General features: G+C 34.1%; 1 protein-coding gene across 1 annotated transcript in view; it reads right to left on the bottom strand.

Annotated features, from left to right (window-relative positions):
* The window catches only part of LOC138181418 (uncharacterized), a 230,640-nt gene that overhangs the window by 132,884 nt on the left and 81,421 nt on the right, over positions 1-16,335 (bottom strand). The window lies entirely within an intron of this gene.

Here is a 16,335-nt window from a genome sequence, read left to right as displayed (position 1 = left end):
GAACGAGACAGAAATACGTATGTTCGATGTATTACTCTCTGTCTTATTGCTACAAGTTTATTAGATTTATTAAGTCAGACGTAATAAAAAATATTGACGTTAATAAGCGAGAATATTAACATCGTAATATACATATAGATTATCGATATTCCACGTAAATATATTTACAATAATAATTGTGTTTTGTATTATAATTATATAATGTCATTACGCAATATTAATATTAATAATAAATATCTGTTGTTATGTTTCAAATTATGAATTAAACTGAATAATGCGTCATTTGCGTATAGATTCAATGTATGTTTATTTGAATAATATATTGTTCAATCTGCTGTTTAAATCCTGTTTAATTAAATAATTATTGCCTCTTAAGCAGTTTTTTATTTAACTCAATAATTTTCCATATCACTCTTAGTGATATTCGAGAATAATTCTTCCGTCTATCATTTAAAGAAACAATGGTCTAAATGACTTCAATTCAGTGAATATACACGTAAAGTATATTTATATTTAAGAAACCGAAACCATGTTTTTCTTTATCAAATTAATACATACAAACTGTTGTTTCACAAGCCTGCTGTTCTCTTCCATTGTAAACTCAATAACTGACGTGAAACGTAACGGATCGAAGTCAAAGATAATGAAAACTGTAAAGCAAATAATAAACTACGATGCTTTACTATAGTTGATATAAAACGCGAAATCGCCTTGCTTTCTTTTTAAACCCAACGCGTACGTATTTTGTGATTTTGAATAAAAATAGCAGAGAGACAGAGAGCGACAGAGAGAGAGAGAGTGGAACACTTTTGTTAAACCCAATGTTTATAAATAGAATATTTTACGTCTTTCTTCTGTTTGTAAAAATATATTCCTTTTTTTACTGGCGTTCATACACAGCCACAAATGGTTGGAAGCTTGTTGCTGCGAACAGTAAGAAAAACTTTTAGATATAAATATTTATAAAGTTTTATTGTTGCAGCTTTTATGCACGAATATAAAGATAATATGCGTACGAACTGCTCTTTTAAAAATGAAGAATAAATAGTAGATTAACAATAAGTAAATTTGATAAATTGAAAAATATTATTCTTTTCCTTTATATGTTATTCCTGCAGCTGGAATAGAAATTTTTTGTAAACAGATGTCGTTTTATTTCTGAGTTGGACTTATCGCATCTGGGTCCAACAATTTACTTCATATTTTTTACCTTTACTTAATATTTACTTTTGTGAATTTTTTACTATTTTCAGTCAAGTTGTATAAAATCTCAAACTCGGGCGTAATTCATCATTTACCTTTAATCTTTTTCTTTTATTCACAAATCAATTACGCGCAATACAAAACACGAAAAAGAATATACAAAATAGAAATCTACTTTCCCTTGTAACTAAGAGAAGAACTAAGAGAAATTAAATTAAAATTGAGCTGTAGATGAAAGCAAAGTTTTCCAAAAATTCCAGTAATATTCTTGCTCATACGTTACAGTGTTGATAAACTGAAAACAAATTTTACATTAAAAATTCATTAACCTAAAACAGACATCAAAAAATAATTATCGGAATAATTAACACAATCTACTCGAATATTTCATTCTTTACAGCTCCACATCATTTTGATAAATTGAACAAAAACTGAACGGAGCAAAGGAGCATATTTTCAATTTGATACCGGTTGAACCACTTCATCCTTCAACGACTTACCATCTCGCCGACTAATTCATCCACTCGATGGCAATTTAATGATACCTCGAACAATCGCACGTTCGAAGCTCGTCCTTCTGATTCGAACTTGCAAAATGGCTGTTCGTCGAATTCAGCGCGCACACTTGCACGCTTATCCAATATCGAGCGAAAAACTCGAGAACGTTGAACAACACCGGATCCATTCTCGGTGTGCAATCGCGTGAAATACAAGTACGCTCGGTCCTGTGCCGAACTGCGTCTTATTCCAGCGAATGGAGCAGCCCTTACAGCTTAGAATCGACGACCGGGCTAGCACTACGGTCTATAGTCGATTTTCTGTGAATTGAACGAGATTTAAGTCAAAGGCGAGGCTTTCGTCTCACTGGATACTGGACAGGTTGGCCGACTGCGACAGATGCACAACAGAACCGTAGCCGAGAATGCACTTACGAGCAGTGAAACAGAATCCGCAAATCCACCCTTATCCCGTGACTATTCTCGATGTACCTTTCACACGATTTATCTCGTTCTTTTTCTACCATTCGCTGAATTGTACGTAAATTCTAACCATTTGATACCCTGCGTCCAACTGGACGCGACATATTATATGTACTATTCCTATATGTTCTTTTTCAGCTTCAACCCCTTGTGTTATAGGTAAGGCGAAATTTTATTCTTGAATATTTTTCCTTCGAATATTTCTTTCCTTTTTATATCAGGGAAAGTTTCGAATATCTGGATTTAATATTTCATATAATTATAATTTATAATATAGGGATATACTGATGCGTATTTTGGAATTTTGTCAAACCTTTTTGAAGTGTGAAAAGTATGGAAAAGTATGAAAATGTTCCGCTCGGATATGAAAAATTCAGTTTGTCTGTGTACAGAGTTTATATGTGAAATGTATTCTCTTGTGCGGGTTTTAAAAATGATTTCATAAAAATATGCCAAACATCCTGAAGTAGTATAGAAGTATAAAGATACATGGAAACTTATTATATACGATAACACGTCGATATATAAATCGAGAATACGACGAACAACTTTCGAAAATAGATCGATGAATATGAACTAATTGGAATAACATTGTTTAAATTATCGCACGTGTTATTTTATTTTTCTATCTGTCTCCTTTTTTTTTTTTGGCGTTCATTTTCAGAACATGCGATAGTCATAGGGTGGAATTTTACATAGAATATTATGCGAGATTAACGAAACAGATTTTAAACGCTATCCGATTAACTGCTGGATAACTTATTCAAAAAGTTCTGCAATTTTCCGCAGTTAAGAAAATAATTAGGAAAATAATTAATGAAGTTTCTGAAACGAAAGTACGCGGGACGCTTTTACGAGTTACATAAAGTTAGAACTCCTTATGCAAATGCGTATCGCGCGTTACAATAATACATACTTGTACTGTTACTATTAATAAAATCCAAAGATATAATTACTAGCTCTGAAGAATTTTGGAATTTAGTAGAATTAAGAGTCCCAGAATTTTAGAGCTTAGAATTTCGAATCTGACAAAGTGGAAAGGTTTCGATATATTGTTCCTAATTTAGAATCGGAAAAGATACGGGTTATAAATAAGCGTAAAGAAAAGTGTAATTTTAGTCATAAAACGAACTAAAATATGAATAATAGGCGAGTGGGTGAGACAAGACGTGACGAATAAAATATACGACGCGATAAAAAAATAATTTTCAGGATAATGTGCGATACCATCGGAGATAAGCGAAACTGAGAAGTGGTTGATGCTGGTTCTAGATAATCGTAGAATATCTTTCACTGTTCACATGAAATTTTCATTTGACTCCGTCGGGCTGAATTATTTACAGGTTTCATTTTACCGTTCATATTTCACAGTCACCAAATTAGATAAGAGTGTCGGCTCCTAAATTGTAACAGACCGGAAAAAAACTACGCATTGCGTTTAAACTGTGAATTGATAAAGAAAGACAAAAAGTACACGAAAAAATGATATTATCTTTATATCGACAATTGAAGAATGAGAACTATTATTATCGATTTAGTATGATTCATAAATCAAGTACTTAATGTCTCTAATATTTAACAAAAATGTTAATATTACGCGTTATATTTAAAATCTTCTTAAATTCATCTACTTTAAAAAAGTTGTTAAATGAATATTCTTAAAAGCTGTTAAATGAATATTGTTAAATATTCCTATTTCAGATGACAATTATTTATTCCTTTTTAATCGACGCTTGTATTATAATTGTATTAAATGTTTACCATTTTACCACATTACGATATAAAAACTTTTCCAACATTCTGCAAGTGGAAGTAAAGAAACATTTTTTTTTTAATACTTTAAAATTAAATTCCCACGAATAATAGAAAAAAACAACGTACTACTCTTACGTAGGAAGTAAATTTTCTAGAAACGAGCTTTTAGGTGTGTCCTTCGCGGAAAAAGTTCTAGCAAAATGTCGCCAAGTTCTATCGAGTGTTTATCGAACGAGGTCCGACGAACGGCCAAGTAAATTGTAGTAAAATTCCCGGAACTTTCGAAGTTCAAAGATTTTTAAGAAGTTGAGTTTGTATAAAAAGGCGGAGGCGCACGGGAAAATTGCCTTTAAAGTGGCCCCCAGGAAAACGCGTTCGCGACGGCTTGCAATCAGAATTTCTAAACACTTTAAGAACTTTGGTTGCACGAGTTCTGGCTCCTTTTTCAAGGAAACGTTCACGCGGAAACGCGCAATTATTTCTCGATTACAACGAGATCCATCTTTTGCCTTTCGACACGCGTCGAAGTAGCAATTTCCAGGCTTTCAGGCTAATTTTTTCACGGAATGTCTTCCAGGCCTTTAAAAGTTCCAAGGTTATAGAAGAAGATATTTAAGAAAAAGTATTTACCGGTATGTATTATTAGTAGACTGTGAGTTAATATTTTTATGAATTCGTATTTTAAATAAATTCGTATTTTTATGAATAGATATAAGATAGTGTAATCTGGATGGGGATTTTTTAATATCCTGCGAGAAAACTCGATATCTCCATTAAAAAAAATTATTTGTCAGTGATTCACGCTGGTTTGAGAAAACTCAATTTCATGGAATCAATGAAGCTTCCTCGTTCTATTTGAAGCATTCCCAACCAGCTTTTAAAATAAACGTCAAGTTGAATTACCGAAATATCTTCTTCAACCTGCGTGTAAATGTAATAAACCATGTAAGTATACAGAGCATTTAAATAGAATCGTATAATCCTTAATGGAGTACCTAAAAATTATTAATCTATTTATTATTATATATTTTTTTACTATATATGCTCTACTGTATAATTGGATGGTTAACTAAATACATTTACACGCAGGTTGAACAAAATATTTTGGTACTTAACCTGGCGTTTATTCTAAAAGCTGGTTGAGAATACCTCGAATTGAACGAAGAAGCTTCATGGATTCCATAAAATTTTGTCAAAGCATCGTCAGAACAATGATTATATATCATTCATCTATTCACGTCGAAGAACCATTAGTTTGGAACAAATTTAAATTTCACACTAACGCCTCTACCTAGAAACTTAGAATCTCCATTTGCATTTTCTACACCTGATCACCCTAAGTTGAAACGTATAAATTTTTTCCTAACCAACGTCATTGTTGAAACATTTGCAATCAATGGATTAAAATCGATCAGAATTATACTTATAAGGTCATTCTTATTAACATAGTGATATATTTGCAAAAATGAATCCATTTTAATTTTAATCGATTTTATTAATAATCTAACACTTTCTAGAAATCCTTTTTTTTTCTTAAACATCGTGTAATGACAGTCACAAGCCACCCGTTTCTATGTTACATTACAATGTGCATAGATTTCTTGCATCAACGAGGTCTGGCTCGACCATTGTTATTGCTAATTTCTCGCATAATTGACAGATTCGCGCTTTTTATCTTATTCTAGCCGCGTGTATGCAGTTAATAGCTCTTTTCTCTCTGTGAGAAAGATTATAAGTAGGACTGTAAGAGTCGCAAACGGGAGCGGAACCAAACTCTCGAGTGGCCTTCATTATATGCCGGATACTTCCTTCATAGGCTAGTCACAGCTGCAACCAAATTGTAAAACTGCATTAACGCTGGTATTCTTCACGCGTTCATTGATTATATTGTAGGAACAAGCTCAAGAATACATATGTACGTATAATCGCGTGAAAAGTTAAATGGACGTTACAAGTAGACTGACGCGCGAACAAAGCGGATTTATCAACGAGAGGTGTTATCAACCATTGATTATGGTTGATGAAAGTGATAGAGGTTGTGAAATGTCATTTATCAACGATAACAATACGTATTGTAACACGTTCGATTTTCGAGAAATATAGGTTGATCGTAATTTTGAAAATAGCACTTCAATGGGTTATCTTGGTACGTGGTATTGTACCAACAGTCTCGTAAGGATCAAAAATATTTTCTGTATTTTAGATAGTAGATTTTAGAAAATATAAATATTATTTAAAAACATACTGATTCATAAATGAGACGTTTAATAATAATTTTGGAGACTTCAGAAGTGAAATGGAATGTTGGCGAAACGTAGGAAGAAAAGGCTAACGTGGATATAAATAACACGACCTGAAACCTGAAGGGTCACGAACTTCGTACATTTGTCGACAGTGAATTATATTAACTAAATCATTCTTTATTCAATAATCCGAAATAGCTCATTCATGACACAGAAAATTTATGATACGGTCGTGTATTCCTGTGCATACGACCGAAGCGTACATTCAATTATCACTCTGTATCCACCTGATCGAGCAATCAGGCTCTCGAGCGACTGCGTCACAAACGATGTTTTCCAGTTGACAGCAAAAATTCCGAGAAAAATTATTCCTGGCCTGAAGTCTCACCACTCACCGTGATTCTCGTTGCGCTTGTGCTAAAACGGATCAACGGATTCAAGCCGGATCGTTCCGTTAGCGATCCAAGCGAATCACGAGCAGAGCTCGTATGTATCTGGGTCGAAGAGGGTCGCGGAAGAACGAAATCAGAGAGGAAAGGCGGATTAATCAGATTTCACCTGAGGTCGCCCACGGAATCGTGAGACGAGAATGTGTCGGGCCGCATAATCGTGTGAAATTATTGTCTATGAGAAATCTAGCCTAGAATCTCTGCGCATACCTGTATATATGTGTGTAAATTCCTGGCTTCGTATATTTATATGCACGTTATCGTGCTTTATTCTTCTGTCGCTACGTACGTGAAGAATGATTTTCGCATGATATCACCGATCGTGATAGGTATAATTAATTTTGATTTTTAACTTTTAGGCAATTTGTTTCCACTTTGATGCTTAGGTTTTCTTACTTCATTTTTTCATCCACGAATGTCTAACGTTTATTACGAGGATTTAATTGGTTTTGTAATTAGTTTTCGTAATAATTCTATGATGGGATCCACTGTTTAAAATGGATTATCGTATCGTTGATTGAATTTCGTTGAATTTACTGAAGGGTTTTGGAAGCTGCAATACGAAGCTACGAAAATATTTTGAACAGTTTTTTACGAGATGGAAGATTAATATTCAAACGTAATTTTTTAATGATGTTCCAGAATTGATTTGTTAATTATTTCGATCTGAATCGCAATTGTGTTAAAATTTTTCACTGTGCTGGTAGTTTCTAAGGCATATTTATGCTAAACAAATTATTGATATACGTAGAAATCGTCGAAGCATATCACGTTTAATTTGAAGTTTTTAATTGAAGATCGAATCCATACATCAGATGTTGATCAGATTTATTGCTTTTCAGGCTGAATCAAATTAACATGCACAAAAATCTATTGAAGCTAATTGAAATTAATTTTTCTGTATAAAATATTTTATTTTTAATAACCCATTGAGCGCGTGTGCATAATGGAATTTTTATGAATTTCTTATAAGGATTGTATTAATAGAAATCTATTAGACTTCAAATCATAAGTAAAATTTTTTAAACATATACATAGATTATTTAATGCAATATAATGCAACGTAAATAATACAATATATAGAATTATGAAATTATTTACCAATAATTTTACATTTTCTTCGAATGCGTTCTCAGATAATTTGCACGTTGAAAAATGATTGAAGTACGTGAGAAGATGATAATCTGAAAGTGTAAGATCAGAGAAATACGTGGGATGTGACCAAATCTCACATTTTATTCCATCCTTTCTATCTTTCTGAAATAACGAAATGTATATCTTCATTTCTCTTGCTTTTTGCCTGCGGTTGAATTCACGCGAAATTCATTTGTTCATATTCTTGATTTTCTCTACTTGCATCGAGCGATGAATAACTGTACAACGACTCATACCATGGATATTTTCATTAATCTTCCATTTATCTTTCATAAACACTAATCTCTATGGTATTTTATAGTTCTCTCGTGGCTCTTTATTTAAATTAACACCTAGTTATTCTAACATTTACATAAGCTTCTTCAAATGCTGGATCATATCTTCAGCGGTTTTACGATACATTTTGCAAGTTTCAACTCATGAAAAAGTTACACGAACATCTTGATTATTCACGACACCAGATAACGAAGTTCTAACAGTCTTATTATAGCAGTTGTTAATATTCAAATGATATCGTTGTGTTATATAGATCATAGGTGATTATACCATGTGAAGATATTATTGTTGATACTATTTGCTAAAAGATATTTGAATACTTCATTATTTCTAATAGAACGTAAGAACAAACTTAGAGTAGAAGGAGCGATTCTATCTTTTTACAATCATACCTAAATGTTATTATTTAATTACAGTTGTTACGTCTCGTGTTTTACAAAAATCCGGTAAATGTTATTTCTAATTATTGCGATCAATTTATACACTTTAGCGAAATCCTATTATTATATGTTGCTGTGAATCGATTAAAGTGTCAAGATACTTGTAAGTAGGACGCATTAAATATCAGGTTACGTAGATATGTATATCCCTTAGGTGGTTAATAAGCGTAATTTGCATTCTATATCTTACATGATAAATATTATTGATAGTTTATGTCGCGTAAAATACAGAATATAAATTAAAACGAAATGAACTATTTGTAAGATTAAACAACTCGACCCACATTCTTGTGAACCACTTTCGAACCAGCGATACCGATGTTAATATTTAACATACGTCTATTGTAGCAAATTTCTACTTTTCATCTGATTTACAACAATTGAATATCGGACAAAATTTGGGGCATAATATCGATATCTATGCTAATTTCAAACTTTAGGAGAACGATATTTCATATGCACCAGTACACGTAATACTATCGAAATACAAGCATAATTGTGCAAAGCATATAAATAGGCAAAGTCCTTATGCCAAATTTACCATTCGAATGTGATTTAAGTAATTATAGGTGGAGATCAAAATTTGCAAGTACAAAATTGCAAAAGCACTCCTACTAGTTTCAAAGTACAAGAATTGAATTTTTAAATTACAGAAAATAGTGTATTATAGAAAAAGAATAATGTTATAGAAATAGAATCTTTCATAATGCAATTATTTGAATTTACATGTGGAAACTTCAATATTTATACATCTGCTACTGTATATTCCCATCACAAACAGTCAAAGTATACAAAAGCTTGGAAATATAGCACGAATGATCGACAATAAATCTATTGTTATCGATATGTTAGAAGGTACTATCTTGAGTTTGTTGGATTAATCGACCTATCACTATATTTGCTTAAGACTTAGTAGTTCTCGAGTTACGAATTACCAATCATGTCTATGATCATAAACGTTCACTGTGGGAATATTCACCCCTCATCAATCCATCTATCTTGCTCCATTATCTAACTCTGTCAAGTAACTCTGACTAGGAATAATAATCAATAGTATATTATATCGTAATTCTTGTTTGGAACTACGTTATCAGTGACTCATGAAACTATGAATAAATAAATTACAGGAGCTGAGAAACTTGTTGTAACATCTTTAAGATTTAATTCATTTGATTTTTAGGTTTCACGTTACTTTATTATTTCATTTGAGACGTAATTATAGATAAATGCAAATAAAAGCGTATATTTGATTTTAAAATTATAATTTCTATAGGAACGAAATTAATTAAATTTACGGCAAGTAGAAAGTGAATTGTAAATTACGTGTGTGTATAAAATCATTATTATGCATGTGAGAAATGTTTTGGAATTTGATTAATTTACCGTTCTCGCGTAAACTGCACAGTTTGTTCCCATTATCATTAAATCACTTGTTAATTTATAAATTATTGGTTTACATTAGATAGAGAGACAAATTGAGAAATTAATATTATATTATGGTTTGGAATCTCCTAAAGCGTTGGTAAAATCACTGAACTAATATCGCTATTTTTATTTTACTCGATATTTATAATCGATCACAGTCAATATGCGTTATTAATAATATCAACTGACTTATTCAAGAAATTCTCACATCGTTTCTTCATAAAATTTATTTTCGTTATAAAACTACCGATAATTCAAGCTGCAATGATTTCATTCCTTATGAAATCACCATCACTACGTATACAAGGATACCAACAATTTCTTTTCAAAAACCAACATGCGAAAGATTCATGTATATGTACGTAATATACATATGTACACATTTATGAATGGCGATGCTATAATATCCACTAAAACATACAAACCGCTTCCTTCCAAAATCCTTCGCTCGTTTCTTTATTCTGAAAACAATTTTACACCCTGCAAGATTTACGGGCGAAGGAAAAATATAAAAACGTTGGAAGCTTCGTAAGTTTGACCTTTCGAAGCAGCCCGTGCTGTCTACACGTAAAAGCTGAGACGAGAGAAGCGACAGGATCTTTTGTCAGATTTCATACGGCTAAAGCCTAGGCTATCGCTGTTAGTAGCCCAGTGATCTGCTTCAAGCGATCATTGATTTCTCGACCTGTATGTATATAATATATGGCGCGCTAGTTGAACTGTCGTCGACGGGGGTGAGCGCGTGATCTATAACGCTTCTGTATTTGCACTTCGCGCGGAGACGTACGCATGTTTTACCCTGTTACGTACGGCCTTCGTCGAAGGAACTGGGACGAAAACGATGACAGTCGGTCGGCTGTGATTTACGGCGAAACGCGAAGAACCCATTCCCGCTGACTAATACCGCGCAAATTAATTTTCGACCGTCAACGTGTACATGAAATCATCGCGCGAGCTTCGGGATACACGCGCAACGCGTGTACGCCAGTATGCACGATACAATGAGATTGTAAAATCGGTCAAGCATCGGAGTTTATATGTTGCAATATCCGAACGAGTGAATCGACAAAACGATGGAAAGATGAGGGCATAAAACCTCAGTCATGGTCGCAGCATGAAACAGCTTGCACTTGGGATTTGTATGTTCGATCTGTAGCGGAAAATGACGAATGTTCTATGCGACCTTGGCTCTTGTTCCATTGGTCGAGGATGTTTTAAGCGATGCTTTAATTTGGGATAGCTCGTCAAAGTATTCAAACACTTAGCACAGAATTTCTTTTACGAATATTTCCCACCCATTATACGAAGCTTTCTGAAATTTCGTAACAATGTGACGAGACATGACTGTCGCGATCCTGTTGAAAGAAATCTGAAATCGATCTGAAAATGTACATAGATATATCTACTGAAAAATTAGTATCTTAAATATACTTATATTACATAATGAGTGGTAAGAATATAAAGTATTATTATAATAAATAATTGTCCATTTAAATATGCTTTTGTGATATCTGCGAAATATATATCTGTACTTGTTTTAAATTTCATTGACATAATCACGATAATCGAATCTCGTAATAATGCTGATGCGACTTTGAAATGTTCCGTCATTCACGCATGACATATTCGTAAAATGTATCTGCAGATGTTCGAATAGTTTTGTGAGTAACTGTACACATTAAACCAGCTAGAGGTTGCATATTAAGCAATTAAATCCGCAAGCAGTGAAATCGCAGGTGTATGATACATCTACAAACGTTCGAGCGAGTGGCGAATCGTGTCACAAGTGCAGAAGGTGGCACACGTAAGTACATATATACACGTCGTCGTCATCAGTTTGCTCCAGATACTCCGAAGACGAATACGTGTTTCACCAAGTCACACATGCCATTAACACACCAATTGGAACGAGTATAGTAGCTGCCTTGTCTCTCGATTCCCCTCGGGGTTCGTATCAAGAACCCGTGAGACGGATTCCTGTGAAATGTCCGCAAAAGACCTGCATGGGCGTCGCTTTCTTCGACTAACAGCGAGAGACGGAAGAACGATAAGAGGCCACTTTTTTGTGGCGTTACGCACGGCCAAGTGTGGGGAAAACTGAAACTGAATTTTTCCTCGAAAAACTCGAGACGCGGCTTTCGTAAACTTCCTTCACGTTGTTGAACGGCCGTTTATTATGTTTGCGAGCATATTGTTGTTATACCCTCGAGTAACATGCATAAAGAAGTTTTAATGGCCCCAGCTTACTCACGAGCCTCGGCTTATAATTTCATAATTTTTCTTTTTTTCTTTTCTTCCTTCCTTTACTGCGTTATTTGATTTTATGCTGTTTACCTTTATTTCGTTACAATTATGTACGTGTACAATTTTGCATGTACGATAACAGGTTAAACGTTTTAATTGCTTGAACTGGTTGACGTGCGTCATTTTAGCTGTATTATGCAGGTGATGTAATTTATCTTGTGATATAGATGGGAGGAATGTAATTTTACGTAAAAGAAAGGAAAGAAAAAAGGAACTGAAAATGTAGAATAATATTTGCTCGTCACAGGATTTGTTTTTGAAGATTCATTAAATATGCATGCATTTGGAAATCTTCATTTGAATTTTTACGTATATCGTCCGTCTCGACGATTCGTAACTTTACCAAACAGACTATTTCAATACATTTGTTCGATTAATTAATACAATAAATATACGTTGAACGTATACCCATTTAATGAATCTTGTATCTTTTTACTTCAGCTTTTTAACATCTACTAATATCAATAATTGGCACGAGAAATATACAAATATCAAAGCTGCTATTTTTCTAACATTTTCAATTTAAAAGTCATATGTAAATTTCCTATTGATTGTACGACTGACGATGTATCTTTCGAATAAAAATCATCTTCGCGTTCTTCCATTTCAGTGCTGTATCGCACGGTTTTTCAGCCCTTTGACTCCGTTTCAAATTCCAGCATTCACCTTCTGTTCCATCCGAAAGAAATCCCGGATCGAGACACAAATCATCGATACCGCAGCGCTATATGTATTCAGGAGAAAATCTTTCGCGTGAAGGCGCATCATGAACAACAAATCGAACGAGAAGCACCCACAAGAAGAAGGCATGCGATGGTTCTCGAGGGTAGCCACGTCTTTATTCAACCCTGCTGCGGTGTTTTATCGTGCTAGAAAAATAACCAGCCGTTCCAACGAAAACTATCGAAACAATGGGCTCTCGTTATTCCCTGCCGGATATTCAAAGCGTCTTCGAAACGGGTCACGAGCGTGCGGCATACGCACTGCGGATATCGCGAAACTTCCTCTCTGTTCACCCTCGCCACGCGACAAAGGCACGCTTTTCGGATGATAATCTCTTAATACGCAGCATCCTCCATTTCTTTGTTTCTTTCTTTTCCCTTTCTCCTTTTTTCTATGAAACGCTACATCTCGCGTATCATTCTTATTCAATATCATTCGTTTTCTGTCGTGCACAAAGGCTCGCATATCATTTTTATTCAGTATCGTCCTCTTTCTGTCATACACAATGCCTCGCGAAAGTATTTCAACATTTACGATACATAGAGAAGTTTTATATGGGATATGTATTGTATACAAATATCAAAATATAATAGACAAATTATATGAAGTATATCGACATATTTTCGTATTGTATGTGTCACTGTGAAACATCTTGGAATTTCATTAGCACTTCAACCCACTGACCTCACTAAAGAAATAAAATAGTCAAACTCGAAGATGGTATCCTGCTGGGGGTAGCCGTCCACATGTTATTTAGCAATTAAGTTAGACAAATTTACCGAATGTCCAGCTGGACAAATTGTAAAGTACAAATTAAATAATAAAGAAAAAAAAAGCATTGTCACGTTTATGTAGGTCTTCCAAAATGTATATATATGGAAATTGCAAGATATTCACAGTAATGTGTTGCAAACATATACAATAGAACTCCCTTTATTCCATCGAAATTTTAATTAACGTCCGATCAACTGAACTTTTGTCGATCGAATTCGCTTATCTGAGCTCCTATTATGCGAACGAAAAATAAGAGGTGGTGGAAAAAATTGGTGAGCTGCCATTATACGAATTCCCACTATATGAAATTTAGTTCTATTGTATATTTCGTAAGAAATTAATATGCAGCTTGAATAGCCATCTTAAACATATTTTAAGCATATAATACGTGTTAAATAAAGTCCCATTAGATATTAAGATTTATTAACATAATTGATAATTAAGTATTTGAATATCTACTCTTCTGGTCTCTACCAGATATATATACGTACTTGTACTAGTTTCAAACTTTACCAATATAATCATAATATTCGAGTCTCGTCTTAATGCTAATGAAATTTCAAAATGTTTCGTACGACACACATAATATATTCATAAAAGGTGTGTCTGGCTGTGTCTACAAATGTTCGGACACTTTCCTCAGGCTGTGTATATAGGATTCTCTGTCCTATCAAGAAATGACGAAGCACGGTCACCTCGTTTGACAATGGAAGTCATGAAACAGGGAACAGGGGCTGAGTTAAGGGGTGAATCGTGGAGGGGAACTGGCGATAAAGGAAGAGAAGCGCACAGGCTGATGAAGAGAGTATCTTTTGTGCGTCGAGCTTTTGACGATAAAGAATATTTCTCGTGCGGATTCATCTTCGTTGCTTTTTACCGACGATTTAACGAGCAGAAAGGCGAGTTCGTTCGTCAACATTTCTTTCCCTACCCTTCCTTCTTGTATAGACTTTCACGCGAATCAGAGAACATCAGTCGGTTGGTTAATTCGAGACGACACAACGTATAAAAAGATGAATGGAAAATTGTATGGTAATTGGAGAATGTTGTTAGTGTTTCTGGAATCTTGAAGGTTTTTTACGGAAACTTTTTTATAGCGTAGCTCGTGCGTTCTTGCCGCTTTTGTGGAAGAGACTGCTTTGAGACAGAAACCAGACACTGTGTGACGAATCAGCTTGAAACCGAAGGTCGATCCGATGCGTTCCTGTGGTTGGGGATACGAGAGATCCGCTCCGGTGTCCTGTTTGCATTCTTCGCTGCAACTTCTTTGGTGTCGCTTTTAATTGCGTAAAACGATGTTAACGTTGATCGAACGCAGCTTAACGAATCAGTTTAGAATCGAAATTTTATCATTTCGTTTTAATTTAAAGGGGAAAGATAATAAAGCTCGTGCGTCAAATATTGAAATATTTTGATACGCTTGAAATTTTCTATAGGCTTCGTTAAAATATCTTGCATTGAATTTTTTTTTTTTTTTTTAGAAATCTAAGAGAAAGAGGAATTTAAAACAAATTGGAAAGTAATATATTTTCGTAGAATCAAAATTAAAAATTCTTTATAAATGCTTTTATGAATGCTTTTATCATAATATTATAATGCTTTTATTATTCAGAATCCGCGAATAGAAATATTTCCCTTTACAACGTGAAAAAGAATCAGAAAGTTTTGTCCAAGTTAATGTTCAACACAGAACTATTTGTCGGAATTCCGCATTTCGTTATTTCACAGAAGTTTGTAATAAATAATCGTCCTTCAATTTTGAAGATGCTACAAACTATCGAAACGATCAGGTAAAAATGACTAATTATATATAATTCGTCAAACTGTCAAATATAATTTAACTTGCTTATAATTAATTGACTTAATTAAGGATTAATAAATAATTAATAAAACAATTAATAAATTAAGTTGCAATTTAACTTTACTTCTGATAAATACGCAGAAGGCTGTTTAATCAATTTTTTCCAATTCCTCTCCTCTTTGACAATTTCATATTCCATAAAAATCTCACGTGAAAATTATTCATTCGTTTTGTAAAATACCTCGGGTTCCGACAGAAATTAGGCACAGTTTTAAGCGAGTTAGTCGAACCTTTTGGGTCGCGATGCCAGGGCGGAGCTAACAGAGCTCGTGAATCAATTTCTTAAAGTCTCATTATTCTTCACGCGACGTTTGTATCTCGCCAAAAATTTTTGCTGAATGTTTTCCGCGGGCCATGCTCCCGGCGTGAAAAAGGAGCGCGCTTTGACAAAAACCAGACGAGGGGCAGTGTTTCGTTAAAAAGAGCAATGAGGTTCGTACATCAATTTCTATAGTCCCGCCTTTCTCGAGATTTCTTACGTCCCCGTAATTTTCCAAGAATTTTTCACGACTCCCAGCTCCTTTCACGGGAACGGGATTACTTTTGACGCGAACCAGACTTCTTTCACGGAGTCGACTCGAAAATGAAACTCGTTGTTTTGCCAGAGAAAACAGCAGAATTCGTACACCGAGTACTACAACTTTTGCCCGCTTGAAAACATTAATACGATCTCTTGTCAGGATTTTTCTGTCGTAGAACTTTCTATACGATGCAGAATTTCGTATTGTTCGTGCCGTGGATATTTTT

Source organism: Bombus flavifrons, chromosome 7 (assembly GCF_040668555.2).
Source record: "Bombus flavifrons isolate JBK064 chromosome 7, iyBomFlav1_principal, whole genome shotgun sequence".
Taxonomy (NCBI): domain Eukaryota; kingdom Metazoa; phylum Arthropoda; class Insecta; order Hymenoptera; family Apidae; genus Bombus; species Bombus flavifrons.
The sequence above is the reverse complement of the archived record's forward strand: the minus strand, read 5'-3'. Positions and strand labels throughout refer to the sequence as shown.